Genomic DNA, 5,860 nt, shown 5'->3' with positions numbered 1-5,860 from the left:
CACAGTACACTCAGATATGTTTGGTGGTCAAATTGGTTTTTGCAGCAGCCGGATAAGACACATCTAAGAATTCAGCTGTCATTGGCAGTTTCTTATCAGGAGTTTTCTGCACCTTCCTGAGTGGAAGTTGGGAATTTGAGAAATGCTGTGATTTCCAGGCAATGTGACCAGGCTGCCTTCCAAAGCCTTCATAAAAGTGACCCATGTTAGCAGTGGAACACTTCCTTGGGATTTGAGGACTTTAAAATGAATTTTGCTCCTGTGAAATTGGTAATATTTGCAACAATGCAGAGATCTCTTACCGCGATAAACAAAGCAATTAATGTGTTTTTAATTTGCACCTAACCAAACAGAAAGGGTGCATTTATTCCATGTGACATGTAGATAAATTTTTCTTTAAAAACAAAGTTTCATGCTGTGACTACAATTAGCGTAATTGTCAGCTCTTCTCTAAAAACAAATACGTATTAAGAGAAACGCCAGCATTGTGCCCTCCTCTGGTGTGAAAATGAGACAATCAAAATCTATTGTAATTACCTCAGTGATATTATAATTAGCAACGATTAAGTTATTCCATGCTGCTTTTTTCCTCTTGGCTACAATTAAAAAAGTATATATCTTTCTGCTCCACATTACTGCTGATCATTTTACCTCAATACATGTCTGGGAAGTGGATAAATCGGAAGTAATTTTAAAGCACAACTCCGTTAAAACATATATCTTTCTATTTAACTACCTTAACCCTCTAGGTGCATCTGTGCTCTTAGCTGCATGGTGGAAAAAGCATGTTTACCCTGGATTCTTAGTCAGAAATCAAACATATTTTTAAATAGACAGTTCCAGATAATGGATTTTTTTTGCTTGTTTTTTTTTTTTTTTTAATTACAGGTATCTGAATGATATGATTAATCCTTCAGTTCTTGCCAGGCATGTTCACCTAGCTCCAAATCCCCGCACTGGGCAATAGCCAGTGTCTAGAGTAAATTGCTGAGATGACAGCCAGCTGCACCATCCCAGCAAGAAAAGGCCCTGAGTGGACGCATGTCTTTCCAGTTGGGTTAGGAAGAAGAGTGAATTAGTCCATCATTATAAATATATTTTTATATATATCTTTTTTTTTTCATAGATCCTTTCATGTCATCTTTTTCTACATTTTGTTGGTGGAGAAAATGAGCTGGTGAGAAAATGAAGATTGGATGAGAACTTGTGGCTTTACTCAGTGTATGGGACTTGGACAGCAGCGGGAAGCTGCCAGTGACAGGAAGTTACAGTGTAGCCTTATTCATCTCACATGATTAAAGACAAACCCTGTCATTTATCCATATACCTTATAACCACAGCTTTCTGGTTGCCTTTTTTTAAACTCTTATTGACAGAGGCAAATCCCCAAACTTGCATTTTCAGGAAACACCAATAATGACTTAGCTCCAGAACTGACAAATGCTAGCCTTAAAGGGAAATGGCAGAGACTTTTTTTTTCTTCTTTTGACAGTTACTGCCTCCACCAATTCCTTGTTGTTTTTGTTTTTTTTAATTTTTTCCCAATATATGGCTGTATAACTTTCATAAGACCAGCAGCAGCACCTACAACACGTATCTTTAGGATGTCCAGAGGATGACCTCCCAGATGCTATTGGGGGTTGGCTTAGTAAATCCAGTGCAACAGATCACCTTCAGACAACAGTGAACACACAGGAAATTTTCGTCATGGCTTGCCAAGTCTCCTAAGCAAATAGCCACTCTTCCTAACAAAAAAAGCAAGAAGATGATTTACTTTTACTATTTCACAGTGAGGATAACTGAGGCGGGGTGTCACATCAATTTCGTAAGAAATGGAAGCATATAGACCTTTCCAGAACTGTGCTGTTCATGAAAGGAGCCCTGGTAGGGCAATGGTTAAGTGCTCAAGCTGCTAATTCAAAGGTCAGCAGTTTGAACCTATCAGCCTCTCTGTGGGAAAAAGACCTGTCCATCTGCTTCCATAAAGACTCCCTAGGAAACCCTATGGGGCAGTTCTACTCTGTCCTATAAGTCAGAATAGAGTCAATGCCATAAAATAGCTCTTCATGCGATACAACAGAGCTGACCGACAGGAGAGCAAAACAAGGGACAGGAGTGGAAAGTGACTGAATTAAACTCACAATGTTGAAGAGACCATGTCCACATGTTAAGTCATTCTAAGCCACCACTGATTTCAACAGGGATCACATTTTGAAAGGGAGGTTCATTTTTAAAAAACGGGGCATTGCGAACGTATAACGTATGGAGGTGTTATAAGTTTAATGGAATAATAAAAATGTAGTTGGCTGTTTTATAGGAATTCCAGTCTTTGATTCCTTTCCATGGGGCTGGCTTCATGAGTCTGTGACCTGTGGAGTGGCACAGAAGGGCACTGCATTTGGCTTAATGTTCTGCTGCGGCCCACTTAAAATTCTGAATATCTGTTTGAACAAGGGGCCCCACATTTTCATTTTGTGCTGTGCCCTGAAAATTAGGTAGCCGGCCTTGTGTTTCTAGTCACCTGCCCTAACTCACCTAGCAGAAGAAAGTTTGGTGATCAGCAGCCACACCACCATCGACCTGGAGTAAGTAGTTCGAGTGACATTGTTCAGAGCTAGTGTTTTTTTTTTTTTTTTTAGTGTGTGAAGGCCAGGACCCCCAGACGATATCCACCGTTCCGGATTTCTCTACTTCAGATATACCAGATGGATGCCTTTGTGGGGGCAGGAGGAAGGTAAACACATGCTATTACTTATTCCAAACAGTTTTTCCTTTTCTTTTGTCAGAAACATTCTGTTAGTGTACACAAGCTGATTTAAAAAAAACTTATCCGTTCCACATAGTATTACAAGCACAGTCAGACATACACACTAAAACATGCATATAAACACAGGCACATGCACACACACACACGTCGGCTGTGAACAGAAACGTTTCTCAGACCCAGACATTGTGAAATCCTCCCATTATGCTAATAACGGGCTTGTTTAACTCTGATAGCAATATAAAGCACTGTTCCCATGAATATCTCCCCTCACTTGTTGATGACATGTGGGAATTGGAAAGGCCCCGGAGCTCGGCGATGCCCATCAATGCCTCTGTTTATGAAGTGGCGCCCTCAGGAGTGAGCTGCTGGGACGCTTGACTGGCTCTGAATACCTTGTCACCCCCACACAGCTCCATTAGAGTGAGTTTTGTTTAATACTTCTTATTTATTAGCAGGTTGACAGCTATTTTAGATCAGTGGATATTACATTGCTGGATGAAATGAGCCAGGAGCATGGGAAAGAAGACAACTCTGCCTTCTAGTGTTTTTGAAGTAATGTGAGATGAGAGGAAAGGTAACGATTCTGTCAACACACATAATGAGTCCACCCCGGGTACCTTAACGTGGTTCATTTGGAGCCGGACATTAAGGTTTATGGAGTGAAAGGATACTCGGATGAAGCTTCCAGGAAGTCTTCTTTCTCCTTCAGGAACATAATTCCTTTACCTGGATGCCTTCTTTTCACTTTGGGAATTCTCACTGAATGCCTGTACTCCCAGACTTCACATCCAAGTCTCCATTCATGCCTCTGCAAAAAGCATCTGCCTTCTATCCTTTCCTCTTTGTTAAGATCTGAGAATGCTAGTGACCCCCCTAACTGATAAATAGGACACTCTTGTCTACGGATTTAGAAGGTAACTGAAATATTATCTGCTTTACCATTCTAAAATAAATACGATATTGCTATAAAGTCTTCTTTCCTCCATGACAAATGTTCTTTTGCTTTCAAGTCTACATAGGATGTATTATAATCAACACTATCTGGGTCTCATCTCTCTGTACAAAATCTAGGCTTTCTAAATTTATGCATTCATTTTTTAAATCTTGAATTCTATGTTAAAAAAAAAAATTCCTCTCCCAAAATTTTTTTTGGGGGGAAATGGGTAAATTATGTTTACTTTCTTCTATATATGTTTATTTTTTTAAGAAAAAAGAAAGAAGAAGCCTCCTTCTTTCCAGCAACCAATGTCCATTGGGATTGGGATTGGAGGGGGTACAACTGGGGCCAGCCCAGAAGAAGGTGTAGGAGTAGAAGGCAAAGACATTGATCTTGTAGTCCATGGGGAGAAGGTGCCCTATGTTCTTGGCCCCCAGGCTGGCCCCACCCAGGGCCGAGGACTGCCTTACCTTCATTAAGGTGAATCTGGAGAAGAGTCCTGAGCCTGGCTCTCTCTGCCCCGGATCAGTGCTGAGGGGAACCCTTCCCTCAGCAGCCCCCAGCTCGGCTCGTCGACATGGAGCCCACACACACGATGAGGAGGCCCATCTCTCTTTGGAAGAAGATCGGGTCAATCTGTGGCAACACAGCTACTACGTGTCTGCCCAGTATTTCCCTAGCCTTCCTGAAGATGTACCGGGAAAGGGGGTCTCCCTGCTGAGCACCTTCAGCAACTGGGCAGCAAAATCCAGCAAACGTGCCTTTATCAAAGTCCCTGTGCAGATGGGTGAGGATTCCTTACCGATCTTACAAGTTGAAATAGTTGAACATGGCCTGTTTCATGTAGCCAATATCATAAGGCGCTGCCTTTAGGTTGTCCATAGGGTCAAACACTATTTTCATTGCTCGGTGTGCAATTCCAGTAGGTTGAGCCCTCGTCTCCAATCATGTGGCCCCAGCCTCCACAGCCGCTCTCAGAGCCATCAGGGTTGATGCACCTGCAGTTGGAGCCTGTCCCAGAGATGAGCACGATCACTCAGGCTAGGGATTCGGCTCCTCAGCTTCTCCAGCAGGATCCTCACCGTGTCTCCCTGCTCCCCACTGGCCAGGGCCAGGCCCAGGCTGCATACTCGTTGATCCTCTCCACACACTCGTCATTGCTGATCACCCAGTGGTTTGTGCTGAGTCCATCCGCTTCTGCCAGGATCTGCCCATCCTCAGAGGGTAAAAGGACAGTGGACTGTGTGCCTCCCCCCTCTACACCTCCACAGAGTGCTGCCATGCTGAGGCTTCCCGGTTTGCTACCCTCCCACCTGGCTCCCACCTGGTGCTAACCACCCTCCAACCTGCTCAGCCCACCCCACACTAGGTGACTGCCACGTGGATCCCCAGCCATCCTTTCTGAAATTAATACTCATTTTACAATATATTAATGAGTTAATTAATTTGAATACAACTCTAGAAGCTGTTTGACTAATGATAAGGACAGTAGAGCTATTTATTACATTTTGATTTCCAACACTCTGGTTTTTAAATGAAGTATTTTTTTTTTTTTTTTAAGACAGTACACCATAGCGTCTAACAAGCATAAAGGAGTCCCTGGCTGATGCATATGGTTAAGCCAACTTGACTAGTAACTGAAACATTGGCCATTGGAATCTACCAAGAGGCACCCTGGAATTCCAAAAGGTCACAGCCTTTGAAAAACCTTATGGAACACAGTTCTGTTCTGAAACAGATGCGGTCTCCATGAATCAGAATTGATTGTACGGCAACTGGTTTGGTTTAACAAGTGTGATTTTTCAAGCCAGATTTCCTGGGTTCTAATCTCGGTGCCATCTTTCATTGCCCCTGGTTCCCCCAATGGTAAAGATAAAAATAGTAATGATATTCATTTCATTGGGATGTTTTATGATTAAATAAGTTAATATGCATGAGCACTGTATGTCAAGTAGAAATTGTTCATTAAATATTAGTTATTAGTATTATTGACAGTTAGGTTTTTTTCTTAGCTTAGTTTTGTTTTGTTCGTTTTGATAAATTCTACCTATTTTTTGAGCCCATTGCTAGCTCTTGGAATTCCGATTATATTCTAAACCATTAGCTACCTTTCCCCAGCTTTAGTTCTAAATTTGATCAATGTGTAATGTTATTGT

The 5,860-nt window shown here is 42.0% G+C and overlaps 1 pseudogene; it reads right to left on the bottom strand.

Moving 5' to 3' along the window:
• Positions 1-3,961: 3,961 nt before the first annotated feature.
• LOC100669296 (N-acetyl-D-glucosamine kinase-like) lies at positions 3,962-5,168 on the bottom strand (annotated as a pseudogene).
• Positions 5,169-5,860: the final 692 nt, after the last annotated feature.

The sequence above is a fragment of the Loxodonta africana genome, chromosome 13, assembly GCF_030014295.1.
Source record: "Loxodonta africana isolate mLoxAfr1 chromosome 13, mLoxAfr1.hap2, whole genome shotgun sequence".
NCBI classification, from domain to species: Eukaryota; Metazoa; Chordata; class Mammalia; order Proboscidea; family Elephantidae; genus Loxodonta; species Loxodonta africana.
This window is presented reverse-complemented; position numbering and strand designations above follow the sequence as displayed.